Here is a 15,167-nt window from a genome sequence, read left to right on the forward strand (position 1 = left end):
AGCATGACCGCCACGAAATAGCACAATGGTGCTGAAGCATGACCGCCACGAAATAGCACAATGGTGCTGAAGCATGACCGCCACGAAATAGCACAATGGTACTGAAAACCGCGTTAAACATCAATTAATCAATCAATATTGGGATAACGAGATGGTTGCCAGTTAAACGCGAACGTTGAAAACTTGGTAACATGTGATATTTAATTAAGGCAGCAACCATTTGATTTTCTGGGGGGGGCTATGGTTTTTTTTGGAAAAAAAAGTTTGTTTCCAGTTTTTGGAGAAAAAAATAATTTGTTTTTGATTCTGAGAAAAAAAAATTGTTTGTTTCACCCTCAGCTGCCACTATATGTAATGCTAAAATTGAAAGAAAAAAATTGTTTTCGACTTGTCGCGAAAAAAATAGATTGTTTTTCGTCGCAGGCGGAAAAAAAAAATTGTCCAGAAAAAAAAACCATAGCCCCCCCCCCAGAAAATCAAATGGTTGCTGCCTAAGGGCATACGATACAGTTACAGGGGAGGTAATGACGTTGCTAACGTAAAATGTTATTTTCGCGACGTCAAACTGTGACATATCAGGAAAAGTTGCATTTTTCGACTTATTTTTATCATTCAAACTGATCTAATTTGAAAACGAGTGCATGGACCCCCAATTTTTTAAAACGACATTTTGTTTCATTTTGCAGGAAGATCATGTGGACCAAATTTTATAAAACTGTAAATAGTGCAATTTTTTTAATTTGGATAAATATACAGCAAAAACTTACGTTTTTTCTCAATTCATGACCATTTGATAAATATGAGTTATTTCTAAATTAAAAATGCATAATTTTTAAGAATACTTATAAAATACAGAAATTTCATATTATTTAACAAAAAACAATTTGTGTTTATCTTTTAAACAAAAACGTTACGTCTTTCTTTCGAAAAGGAAAATACGGCCACAAATCCGAATTTTGAGCAAATATGCAAAATTTTGACCTCATTTAACTCAAAAATTAGCACATTCGATATTAAAGATACCATGAATAAGCGTTGCTTCTTTAAATAGAATCAAGGAGCTCGAAGGTGTAATGTAGCCATCGGGGTAGTTTGTTTATCCGATCGTGTAATGTAGTCATAGAGGTAGTTTTTATATCCTATCATGTACGTCATTTTTAGCATTAAAGATAAAATGCATATAAAAAATCCTCCTCCCATATTACAATATAAGCTTAGCTATTAATTGACATCCGATAAACCAATTTACTTGTATTGTATATGTTTGCGCTTAATTGGTATTAATGGACAAAACAACATTTACATAACAATATCAAAGTATGATCTACAAAGCAAAGCAATAAAAAGATAACGATATCAGTAGTAAACACTAGAAGCATACCGACCATGGGAATCATTTGGTGTCAAAACCATCAATTCAAACTTAATTTTACTTTAAAAGCATTCTATCGATTAAGAACTACTGAACACTGTCAATCGTTACTGAATGGTAACTTTGATTATAACTGTTTGTGCCAATGCAATTTAATGGTGACTAGAACGTGTAATAAGTGCCAATTTACTTCAGAATTTAGCCCAAGGTGCTGAGTTGTTAATTGTATTTTCTCTCTTGTTAATTTCAAATCGATCGCATTTTTGCAAGTAGGAAATCGTAACAAAACCATAATATTCGAAATTCCACAAAACAATCCTTTGTAAAAACATTTTTGATGATATGAACTATCTCTTTTTATCATACATCTTTCTTCATACTTTAAAGCGCATAAAAGATTTATAGTTTTGATCAGGTGTGCCAGACGTATGTTTTGTCAACATCATATTCATTCGTCAGTGGCACTGTATAGCCGAATCACTTGCAAAGTAATGAGCATTTGGAAACATGATTTTGATAAAAAAAAAAAAAAAAAAAAGGTTAAGCCAAATATCTATTTAGAGGGTAGACATTAGTCCTTCCAATTATTTTAACCTTTTGAAACATATATTCCCTTTCTGAATAGGACAAAAGCATCAAATGAGTAGTTAAAGGCAATCGTAATATACCGCTGTTCAACAGTCATAAATCAAATCGATTTAACAGGAACAAGTCCGGGTCAAAAACCAACGAGAGAATCACTATTAATAGAAAAAACAAACGAACAACAGAAAAACTGAACTACTACAAATAAACGCCAATATACATAGAAACGGACTATTTGATAACAACTGGCTGACTTGAAATTCATTTTGTGTAACTCATAATTTAACGTTTAGAAACGACTATGTATTAATGCATTACCAGATACTGTCATGAGGTTGAAAATTCAACAATCACATACAGTATTTAAACGAAGCGGTTTTACTTGCTGTGAAAAAAACAAAGTATGTTCCCACATTGATAAACAGTGACGTCAAAGACAGAGAAATTAAAAACTTTTTGAAAAAAAGTCCAAAATATCGTCCTCCATCTAAACATATTGAAAATAATTATCATAGGTACCAGAATTATAATTTAATACCCCAGACGCGCGTTTCGTCTACATAAGACTCATCGGTGGCGCTCAGGTCAAAACAGTTAAAAAGCCAAACAGTCAAGTACAAAGATGAAGAGCATTGAGGACCCAAAATTCAAAAAAGTTGTGCCAAATACGTGGAAACAGTGTCAACAGGTTTTGTCAAAATTGGTGTAAACAGTGAAAATTGGATAAAAGAATCTTATCATATGCCTATTTCCAGAATAAGAAAATAAACTTCAAGAACTTTCATAGCGGTTGGTGTTTGTACCAGCCGATAAAGTAACCAACAAATTGGTTGTGGTATACCGTAAATACTACACGGTCATTCTTAAGAATGAAATTTTAAATTCATCTACATTCAAGTCCGTGCACTTCCCAGAGAGTCATATAGTAAACAAACATATCATGGCTGCACAGCTTAAGCCTCCTTCTGAACATTTGAAGGTCCCTACTATGTATTGGTTGCATGTTGTACGGCACATTCTGTATGTATGGGCGTGTCCCAAGTCAGGAGCCTGTAATTCATTTGTTGTCGATTAATGCTGTGTTACATATTTTGTTTATAAATCAGACCGTTAGTTTTCTCGTTTAATTGTTTCACATTTGTGATTTAGGGGCCTTTTATAGCTTACGTTGCTGTTTATGCTTTGTTCATTGTTGAAGGCCGTACGGTGACCTATACTTTTATTCATGTATCATTTGGTCTGTTGTGGAGAGTTGTTTCATTGGTAATCATACCACATCTTTTTTTTTTATATACATAATAAATATAGGTTACACACACAATGCATGCGACAGAAGAGAAAACAATGGCTTCAGTTCAGAAAAGTGCAATGTGTAGAGCTATGACTCCGATTGACGCATTCGTAGCAAAACTGATTTGATCGGATAATATCATGTTCAATACAAATATATCAGTCATAGTCAATGCTCCTTACAACAGTTACTTTAAACGCGAAGACTTTGTGTTTGTTAATTCGTGAAGGGTTTGAATCTCGAAAGCAACGATGTCAGGAAGATAGATATATCATCACAAATAAAATTATATGCGATATCATGCTACATGGGGACGCAACAGCATTGTTGACCTATATATATTGTATTAATAAGAAGATACAATTTTAGCATAAATTATGAATAAGATCAATAGTCATCGGGAGCAAGGTTTTTTTCGGAAGTCGGGACACTAAGATATTGTGTCGATTGTAGGATATTCAACAAAAAACAACGAACGAACCACATCTGTTACAAAGTTTGAAAGACTTAATTACATCAATATAGAACCAAAATAAATTTCTACTTGAAACCCTTTGCAATGTATTGATAGATAGAACTGAGGGTTATATAAAGACAAAAAGTGCTTTCTCAAATCGGAATGGATTGTTTGAATACTCAGTTATGTGTTTTGGTTTGTCCAAATCTGGATCGATTGATGTCTACAAAACTGTTTGATCAGTGTTGTATTGACTTTTTGGAGATATCTGCTAAGTCTATATCAATGTTTGGATCGTTATAAGAATAACCTCGAAAAGCTACCGAGGAGCGCGTTTAAAATTAAAGACCAGAAAAAGTGTATCTGGCATTATTGGGATGACATCCCGATCTTTTAAACATGCCACTACCAAACTTACGCTTAACCTGTTTATGTTTTGTTAATAATTGGAACACCACTGTATATTAATGTTTAATTATGTGTTACCACATACGGAGAAGTCCATGCTTAGTTGCATTAATGGTAAGGAAGTAGGAGATAAATGATGTTCTGGAATAATGTCGGTAAAGATGCTAGTTCTGAAGTAGGGAGCGTTGTGTTGTCTTAAATCTTGATGATGTTGTTTTACATCTAATTTAGGCCTGGGCTGAAATGTGAAATTTTGCTATTAATATTTTGTGTCGACCTAAAATTAATATATCGTTTATCATCTGAAACATTTTTCATGCACCAAATATTGTTGAGAACAAAATCTCTCTCCAAAAAAATAAACACTGACATCAGAACCATGAAAATAAGGATCAGACGAACCCTGATAGACGAACATATACACTTTTCATCCTATAGACCAAATAAAGTTTGGCTTGCAGTCAGGAACGAAAGTTGCAGGCGAGACAAAAAAATATTTTGAAAAGGGTTGATAAGTAATCTATAAAAAGAGTAATACAAGAGGAGGATGGAAAGAAGTCAAAGATAGTGGGCAGATATTGTCTGATAAAGTGATAAGCTTGTCTGACACCATAAACTTTACCATCTATTGTAATGCTGATGGTATAGATTATCTAAAACTGTACTACACTTTCAGTAATTCACTGTGAAATATATCAACGCCTTAACGTAAAATCAATTCAGTAATTCTAAACCGTTTTTCTTATAGTAAAAAAATACAACTGGTATATTTAGCTTTGTTAACATGGCGATGGGTATATTAAATACGACAAAATATGCCTTATTAATCTACCAAATATAGTTGAAATGTTACTTACTGAAATTGAAAAACGAACTAAAAGACAAAACCTTAACATTGACAAATGCACCATGAAATTGAAGTCAAGGTTGTATTTCTTTCAGACAGACATGTTCACCTAGCAATCGTCCTGTAAACCAAACATAGTTGACCTACTCTTCTTCTTTAATGTCAACAAGGCTTCAATACTGAATGATACATATTGTAGCGCATGCGTGATTTACAAAAATTTATACAAATTTATAAAAATATTTTATAACAATTGGTGTGTTTGTATATACAGATTGTGATTAAAAATATATGTACATGTTTTGTTTAAAGGAGTAGGTTCAGTAAGACCCCTTTTTGGCCCCAAAATATAGCAGTTTTAGAAAATTGTGAAAATGTAATCGTTTAGATATTTATTGAAAAGTAGAATGCTTCTGCTACATAAATATGAGCTGTTTTTGACAATACTATGCACATATATCGGGTACTAGCATCATTAAGTCATGCTAAATTACTGAAATCTTCACAATTGTAGCATTTTAGTTAAATTTTAGACGGTTTCCGTCTTAAATGAAAGTGGCCGCATTCGTGTTCATTCATAATATTGAAATGTAAGTTGTATTTGATGATAATACATAATATATATAAAGGTTGAGGATGAACACGGATGCGGCCACTTTCATTTTTGACAAAAACCATCTGAAAAGTGACGATTTTTGGCATATTTGATAGATTTTTCATATTTAAGCTTGAATCGGAGCGTTTTTAATGACTTAATAAGTTAAAATCTTTCACATAAACTAATTGAATCAATTGAAGTAGACACTTAAGCGTTTGGAAAGTGTCTAAAATATTTCGTTAAATGAACTTGAAAATTGAGGCCGAAAAAGGCCCTTACCGGACCTTCTCCTTTGTTTACTTGAAGCTAGAGGGAGCATCTAGTGTTAGCCGATCTCTAAATATGTCAACAGTGGTGGTTTCAACTACAGTTTGTGGTAATAAATTCCATTGAATAATTGTTCGCGGGAAGTATGACCATTTGTATGTGTCCTTGGAAGTTTGGATGTGTCTGTATGTCTGAGTATGATTTTGTGTTGTTCTGCTGTCTGCTTGTTCAGGAATATGCGATGGAATGGCTACTAGACAATGTATTACTTTATAAAATAAAATAAGTTTGGTTTTTAAGCGTCTCTCAGCTAGTGGTGGCCATTTCAACTGATTTAGCATGTTTGTGACACTGGTCGTGTAATCGTAGTTGTTGTGTACATAACAAGCAGCTCGTTTCTGTACCTTTTCTAATTGTATGTGTTGTTCTTTCATATGGGGGTCCCAGACACTACAACTAAATTCCAGTTTGGGTCTTACTAGTGCCTGGTATGCTCTTGACTTTGTTTCTGTGTTTGTAACTTTTAAATTTCTTTTTAAAAAACCAAGTGATCTGTTCCCATTTGATACTATATGTTGTCTATATGCTTGTTCCACTTCAGATTCGATTGTAAGGTAATGCCTAGATATTTTGCAGATGTAACTGATTCGAGGATGTGATTGTAGAGGGTGTAATTATGCCGGTAGTTATTTTTATTTTGTGAGATGAAAAGGTTGGTACATTTATCAGGGTGAAATGCCATAAGCCAATCTGACTCCCATCGAGCTGCTGAGTTGTAGCTTATGACAATCATTTGTGTTTTTATTTCCCTGTAAATTATGCTGTCATCAGCAAAGAGTCTAAGCTTGCTGTGTTGTAGGTATTCCTGTAAGTCATTTATATAGATGAGAAAGCCCAATACTGTTCCTTGTGGTACACCAGATGTTACGGGTACTGAGGTGGAGGAAATGCCATCAAGGACTCATGTTTTTGTTCTGTCCTGTAAAAATGCCTGAATCCAATTTAGTGTGTTATTTTCAATACCATGGAATTTGAGTTTGTAAAGGAGGTGACGATGAATTTGTCGAACGCTTTAGCGAAGTCCATTATGATCAAGTCACTGTGTGTGTTTCTATTATTTGATTGTGCTAGTTCTTGAATAAAGTCTATTAATTGTGTTTCACACGACTTTGATTTTCTGAAGCCGTGCTGAGGATCGTATAATACATGATGTTTTTCAAGATGAGACATGATGCTACTTGTAATGATGTACTCCATGAGCTTGCAACATATGCAGGTTAAAGATATTGACCAGTAGTTCACCGTGTAGAACGCCACATGCGGGGTGTCAGCTATGTTTGACACTGTGACGAAGTCAGTAATGATTAAATATATTTTATTATGTAATTACAATGTCAAGAATGTTTCTAAAGTTCAAATGTTCGAATGTTCACAAACTGTCTTTAAAGTTGAATTGTTCGAATGTTCAATATCTCACACGGGCACGTGATCGTATATATATATATAGTGGTATAACTGTTCGTTCCTGTTGGAGTACTTCGGATATTAAGCGCACGAGTTTCAGCCTACCCACGAGGAGGGAGACCTTTGCGGAATCTTCGGTACCAATCTGTCCTCTTCAAGTCCAAAGCTGGATCTTATATAGTTCAGTTCCATCAAGTTAAAAAATGGCCATAAATGTCAACAGTTGTATAGAGTAGTCTAGCTATTAAGAAATACATGTACTAGGTTGGTCAGTTGACAATGTTATTAACATCTGCGCCATGCAATTATATAACGTCAGCAAAATACATGAACGATAAATGTCTGCAAGGGTCAAATACATGTACTTGAAATTGTATTAATTATGTAACTAGTAGATTGGAACACAAATTATGTTACAACATGGGGTGGCAATTTCGAAGAGGAGAAAAACTATCAAAGTAAGTTCAAGTATCAAAATATTGTTTTTAAATTCTTAGTACCATATAATGTATTGCACGGAATGAACTAAACATAATCTATTTCCTGCAAGCATAAACAGTCGTCTTAAGTGCTCTGTTTCCTCAAACACCTCTCCCTAGTTTTCCGTGTTTCAGATTTTGTGGCTTCATATGCAAATTTCTGGATAAAACTACTTTAGACGATTTCCTCCCGCATCATTTGTATAGAATTGAATTCCTATCATGGAATTTAACCAAATACCAGCTTCTTACTTAAAATTAATTGGTTTTAAAACTAGTTTTTCAATAAAATATGAAGTGTCGCTCGGGGTGTCAGATTTTGCATCTCAAGGGGTAGAGGCTTTTAATAAAAATAGAATAAATTTGCATATAAATCAGTCTTTATCTGATACATTGTAGTTCAAACACATCTCCTATATTATAATAAGACATTACAAACTGATGGTACTTAATTTTTCCTGGTTTTTTTTCTTTCTTTTAAGACATGAGCATTTGATTTCGTTAAAAGTTAAAAACGACTCAAAATACTTTGTATTAAAGCTGGAAAATGATTTCTTATCCTTTTCAGTTACTATCATGGTCAAAAAAAGGCCACGACTGAGGCTCAATGCACAGAAACATGGAGGAAAATCACAGAGCAGACCTCCATAAAAGATTTAGCCGAAGCCACCAACAGTCAAACTCCATTAAAGTGCATCACCAGGTTCCTCTCAAAAGCACTTGTTCAAATCGCAAAAAGCACCCACTCTAAAACAAACTCGATTATTCTCTCCAATGAAACACTCACCGGAATCTTTCACATCAAATGACAAAACAGCTTCAAGGACATGAAGACGATGACACTAATTTATTAACGATTTTAAAATAGAGATTCAAAACCTTAAAAAACTTTATCTGGCTGCTGATTTTCTATCTTTCATCCAAATGGTAATAGAACATTAATTTTCTTTAGACAATATTTCTCTCTTTCTTTGCCTGTAGACGGTCAGATTTATGTCAAAAAGAATAACATCGGAAATGTGTTATCGGAAAACAACAACAATGTTCTTTTACCATTTGGATAAAAGATAGAAAATCAGCAGCCAGATTAAGTTTTTAAAGATTTTTGAATCTCTTCATGTCTCCTTGAAGTTGTTTTGTCATTTGATGTGAAAGATTCCGGCAAGTAATTCATTGGAGAGAATAATCGAGTTTGTTTAAGAGTGGGTGCTTTTTGCGGCTTAAACATGTGATTTTGAGAGGAACCTGGTGATGCATGCACTTTGATTGAATTTGACTGTTGGTGGCTTCGACTAAATATTTTATGGAGGTCTGCTCTGTGATTTTCCTCCATGTTTCTGTGCATTGAGTCTAAACCGTGACTTTTTTTCTGACCATGATAGTAACTGAAAAGGAATGTTGAGTTGTTTTTTACTTTTTTCGAAATCAAAATCACATGTCTTAAAAGGAAGAAAACAGGCAAAATGATGTACCTTCAGTTTGTAATGTCTTATCATAATATAGTAGATGTGTTTGAACTACAGCGTATTAGATAAAGGCCGATTTATATGCAAATCTATTCTATTTTTATTAAAAGCCTCTACCCCTTGAGTTGCAAAATCTGACATCCCGAGCGACACTTCATATTTGGATGAAAAACTAGTTTTAAAACCAATTAATTTTAAGTAAGAAGCTGGTTTTTGGTTTTTTGAAGCCACAAAATCTGCAACAAGAAAAACTAGGGAGAGGTGTTTGAGGAAACAGAGCACTGAAATCAACTGAATTGCTTGCAGGAAATAGATTATGTTTCAGTTCATTCCGTGCAATACATTATATGGTACTATGAATTCTAAAAAAAAGACATTTTGATACTTGAACTTACTAAATGATAGTTTTTCTCCGCTTTGAAATTGCCACCCCGTGTCAAACATAGCCGACAACCCGCATGTGGCGTTCTACACGGTGTTGTTTACGGGTTTGTATTTTTCCCCCTTTTTGAAGGCTGGGGCTACATTAGCATGTTTCCAGTCCTTAAGTGTTTCTCCAGTTTCAAGTGACATTTTAAATATCAATGTAAGAATTGGTGAGATTTGTTCCTTTAGTTCATTAAGGACTCTGCCTTTGATATTGTCCGGGCCGCAAGCTTTATGTGGGTTTATGTTCGACAGTAATTTAGTAATTCCTGCTTTAGTGATTGTTATTTTTTGCTTTTTCGGGTGGGGACTTGTTCTTTTGTTTGGGATGTTGTCATCTGTTTCATCTGTAAATACTGTTGATTTAAAATGTTCGCTTTTTCCTCAATGTCTTTGACTAGTTTGCCATCTTTTTTCAAAGGTGCAACACCAGTGTTATCAGATCGTGTGCTTTTGATATAGCTGAACAGTTTTTTTTTTTATTTTGATGTTTCATATTGACAAGGTTCGTTTATTGGTATGTCACATATCATTTTTTCAATATATTTCCAATATTCTGTTCGTAATTCTTTTTGTACTATTTGTTACAACATTTTATATTTTTCTGGAACATTTTTGTTCGCTTTGGGGATTCCGTATATAGTCAGATTATCGGAATTCCAATGGGGACTAACTGTGCACCACTTATTGCGGACCTGTTTTTGTATTGTTGTGAGTTACAATTTATGACAAAAATAAGCAAAGACCCATCGAAACAACATCTGATAAACAAATTTAATAATACTTTTAGATATTTGGATGATATTTTGGCTCTCAATAATGACGACTTCAGTATGTATATTAATGAAATTTTTCCTGTTGAACTTACTTTAAATAAAGCTAATACTAACAATGACCACTGCCCTTTTCTCGATCTTGATATCTATATCACTAATGGAAAGCTGAATACTAAAATTTATCATAAAAGGGATGATTTTTCATTTCCTATCGTTAATTATCCGTTTTTAGATGGTGACGTTCCCTTGTCACCATCTTACGGTGTTTATATATCTCAACTTGTACGATTCGCTCGTGTATGTAACAATGTTTTAGATTTTAACGAGAGAAATTTATGTATTACTGAAAAAATATTACACCAGGGTTTTCGATATCACAAACTAGTCAAAACATTTACTAAATTTTATCATCGGTATAAAGACATCATTCGTAAATATAGCTCAACATGCAGACTTCTAATACGTTCAGGTATTTCACATTCACTTTTTTATAGAAATATTCTTTATAAAGCACAAAGGTGTCAGTATTCACCTCAAAAACTTACAAAACCTTTGAATAGACTTATTAAGAAGGGATATAATTACGATACTGTTGTCAAGTCATTAAAGATTGCATATTTTGGCGTTAATATTAAGTCACTGATAAGGTATTTGCATCGGAACTAACACATTTATTCTAAAAACAGTTGTTGGCATGACACGGGTTATGTTCTTCTCATATATGTTATGATGGTATGATACTAAACCCCTAACGGGAAGGATTGTGCCTGATGTTCATATGATGAAATCATAATCTTTCAGTCAGTTTAATTGAAGTCTGGAGCTGGCATGTCAGTTAACTGCTAGTAGTCTGTTGTTATTTATGTATTATTGTCATTTTATTTATTTTCTTTGGTTACATCTTCTGACATCAGACTCGGACTTCTCTTGAACTGAATTTTAATGTGCGTATTGTTATGCGTTTACTTTTCTACATTGGTTAGAGGTATAGGGGGAGGGTTGAGATCTCACAAACATGTTTAACCCCGCCGCATTTTTGCGCCTGTCCCAAGTCAGGAGCCTCTGGCCTTTGTTAGTCTTGTATTATTTCAATTTTAGTTTCTTGTGTACAATTTGGAAATTAGTATGGCGTTCATTATCACTGGACTAGTATATATTTGTTATGGGGCCAGCCGAAGGACGCCTCCGGGTGCGGGAATTTCTCGCTACATTGAAGACCTGTTGGTGACCCTCTGCTGTTGTTTTTTATTTGGTCGGGTTGTTGTCTCTTTGACACATTCCCCATTTCCATTTTAATTTTATTATCTTTCTTCCTTTTTTGATAATCTTTGTTTTTCCAAATGATAAGCTTACGCAGTTTGTCTGTTACCCAAGGTAATCTATGTTTAAATGTTATCATTTTGTGTGGTACATTTGTTTCTATAGATTTTTTGAGGTCTATCTTAAAGTTTTCCCACAATTCATTTACATTACTGTGTTTGTATTTTCTTGTATTGTTGTTAATAATACAGTAAGAATAGTTATCAAAAGTACCAGGATTATAATTTTATACGCCAGACGCGCGTTTCGTCTACATAAGACTCATCAGTGACGCTCAGATCAAAATAGTTTAAAAGCCAAATCAATACAAAGTTGAAGAGCATTGAGGATCCAAAATTCCTAAAATTTGTGCCAAATACGGCTAAGGTAATCTACTCCTGGGGTAAGAAAATCCTTAGTTTTTCGAAAAATTCAAGGTTTTGTAAACAGAAAATTTATAAAAATGACCATATAATTGATATTCATGTCAACACTGAAGTGCTGACTACTGGGCTGGTGATACCCTCGGGGACGAAACGTCCACCAGCAGTGGCATCGACCCAGTGGTGTAAATAGTTATCAAAAGTACCAGGATTATAATTTTATACGCCAGACGCGCGTTTCGTCTACATAAGACTCATCAGTGACGCTCAGATCAAAATAGTTTAAAAGCCAAATCAATACAAAGTTGAAGAGCATTGAGGATCCAAAATTCCTAAAAGTTGTGCCAAATACGGAACCATTTATCGCAATTATCACAACATACTGCCCTGGTCTTCCAAGTCACAGCCTTGCCACAAGTACCTCAAGGCCATTTTGGTGTTCTGGGCCCTGGGTTAGTTTCTGTGTCAAAGGCTTTGGCTAGTAGTAAGATAAAGATGTATCTTTACTTTACTTTTACTGGTCTACCTTTGTTTACTTTGAGCTGAGTGGCAAGTACTCCTGTCTTGCGAATGTTTGAATGGTTAATGATAGAACGAGCTTGACATGTATATACTGGCTTAAATATATTTAATTGGGTAATTACTAATACTTATTAGACGTATTTACACTTGTATGCAAAATTGTCCTGTCCGCCATTACGTAAAATCACACAGGTTCCCGTAAACTTTGGCATCATAATTTAAAATATTTGACGTCACAATTTAAAAGTGATTGTTGCTTGACGTCAGAAGATGATTCGGAGTCGATCTAAAGTCATTCGGAGGCAAGAAACAGCTAATTACCAGAAGTATAAATACGTTTATACTATGATCGACAAGATCAGTGGGGTATAATATAGCTACATTATGATAATGTTTACCTTTTACCAGTGCTCGAAGTTCAGAGCTGTGAAAAGAGGGTAATTCTGTTAGTTTTAGCAGTGGTTAATCTTCGTCTCCTGGGCAACACAGGAGTACAAGTTAAGAGAAAAGCCTCATTTATAAACAGTTTTAGCGTGAAAGTGAAAAAGTTGATAGTCCGTTTGTTTACTTCCGGTATGGATCATGTGATCGAAGGGCGGCAACTGTGATTTTCATTCATTGATGAATTTTCAGTGTAATTTTTGTTGTGTGTCAAATCAATACCTGTTTACAAAGTATAAAATATGATTTTCAATGGCAAATTCTGCCAAATTTTCGTAATAAATAACTTTCTTCTAGAGCCAAAAGGAGAGACGTCAATCAAGTCACGCATGCGCACTATCAGTGCGTGAATTTTTCTTGCTACTTAATTGGAAGATATTACGAGACGTGAATAATCAAAGTTTATTGATTGGTTAGGACAATCCAAACCTAGTAAATGTCCTTCAATCCCGTAGAGTATCGGATTTGTCCTCTTTATTTTAAATTAGATTTTGCCTGGTCATTAATCATGCATATTCATGATATTGGTACACAGGTAACTTTTATCTATAAATAGTCGAATCTTCTGGAGTTTCGTAAACAACAATGTTAAACGATATATACTACTTCATAAAGTGTGACCTCACGTGTGTGGTAAAATTTGTTGATTGATGCATGTGGCTATTCTAGTAAATGAATCTACAAAGCGAGAGCACTTTCCACTTTCATCAGCTATATATATGAGTCGACTAGCAGTAGTAGAGAGAGTGACGTTTGAGGCACCCCCAAAACACAGGGCGCTAGGGCGCTGACGTCATATGCGCATGCCCCGCCCCCAATATGATATATGGGCATATACTAGCCCTAATGACGTCAGCGGAAGTAAGGAAGATGAGTCACGACGGATGGACGCAGGACCATATATGGACAGCAGGTCACGTGATCGTATCGAGGAACGTTAACTCTGGTACAAAACAAGGGAAGCAACTCTGTATATATATATCTCGTGGAGTGACAATTCAACGAGGCAAGGTCACGTGATCGTATCGAGGAACTCTGATACAAAAAAGGGAAGCAACTCTTCATGATGTGAACATCAATCACCGATTAATCGTATCGTGTTCGGGGCAAATAGAAAAAATACCAACGCAGATGTCAGTTTCATATATATTTATTACATTCATTCGTACAATGCAAGCAGTTTGTCGTCGTTACTCATCAAGTCTCTAGACGAAAAATCTTTCACAATGTCTTCCATGCTAATGTTTCTATATCTCATCTTCACGAAATTTACACAATAGAGTCCGCACGTATCGGATGATCCCGATTGCACTTGAGTCGTACTGAATCTGTATTGAGGTCCATTGGCGATGAGCACGTTCCTGAAGCGACGAAGGTAATACTCCGGAGAACGTCCGAACGAATCGAAAAATTCGACGGGTCCCTCTCGCGGGAAGTGGAACGTCACCCAGTGAATGCCCTTGCCGTCGCAGTCGTCCGTGTTGACGACGAAACTGCGGGGCCTGTTCGAGACTTCATCCGGCAGTTCATCGGCACAACACACGGTCGCCGGCAGGTCTTCGAGATAACACTCCAGTTCGTATCCGTAGGTTCCCTCCACGCCGTCGTCTTCCGTTCTGCATCGTTTGGCGGATGGTTCTTCGCCACAGTCCCTCTCTTGATGGATCTCGAGTCCCCGGGCGTGCGCAAATACCAGTCCGCATGCGCGGCAAGCCATCAGGTCCGATTCGCTTCCGACGTCTTCTTCCCCGAATTCCTTGGTGTTCGATTCGCTTCCGGTGAAATCGACGTCTTCGTCCTCGGCTTCGGCGTCGTCCTCGCCTCCGCCCAAGACGTCGCTACGTAATCTCAAGTGTTCGGGTGTAGCGGCCTTCAGATCCACCAGAAGGTATCCGAAGGGTCTCCTCGTGGCCTCTCGGAACGTTTGCATCAAGAGGTGTCTCTGACTCGGATACATCTGTCTACCTAGCGTGGCGACGGTCTGGCGATCGACTGGATTGTCGAAGAGGACCAGGTAGTGACAGTTTCTCCTCTGAGTCGGATCCTTCCCGAAATACAGGTTCTGATTCACAGCTACCACCGACAG

At 35.7% G+C, this 15,167-nt stretch overlaps 1 long non-coding RNA gene across 1 annotated transcript; it reads right to left on the minus strand.

Annotated features, from left to right (window-relative positions):
• Positions 1-4,163: 4,163 nt before the first annotated feature.
• LOC139515007 (uncharacterized) lies at positions 4,164-13,418 on the minus strand. Its single transcript, XR_011662795.1, has 2 exons — positions 13,039-13,418; positions 4,164-4,351 (listed from the first exon to the last, which is right to left on the minus strand). It is a non-coding gene; the product is annotated as an uncharacterized lncRNA (long non-coding RNA).
• Positions 13,419-15,167: the final 1,749 nt, after the last annotated feature.

Source organism: Mytilus edulis, chromosome 3 (genome assembly GCF_963676685.1).
Source record: "Mytilus edulis chromosome 3, xbMytEdul2.2, whole genome shotgun sequence".
Lineage (NCBI taxonomy): Eukaryota > Metazoa > Mollusca > Bivalvia > Mytilida > Mytilidae > Mytilus > Mytilus edulis.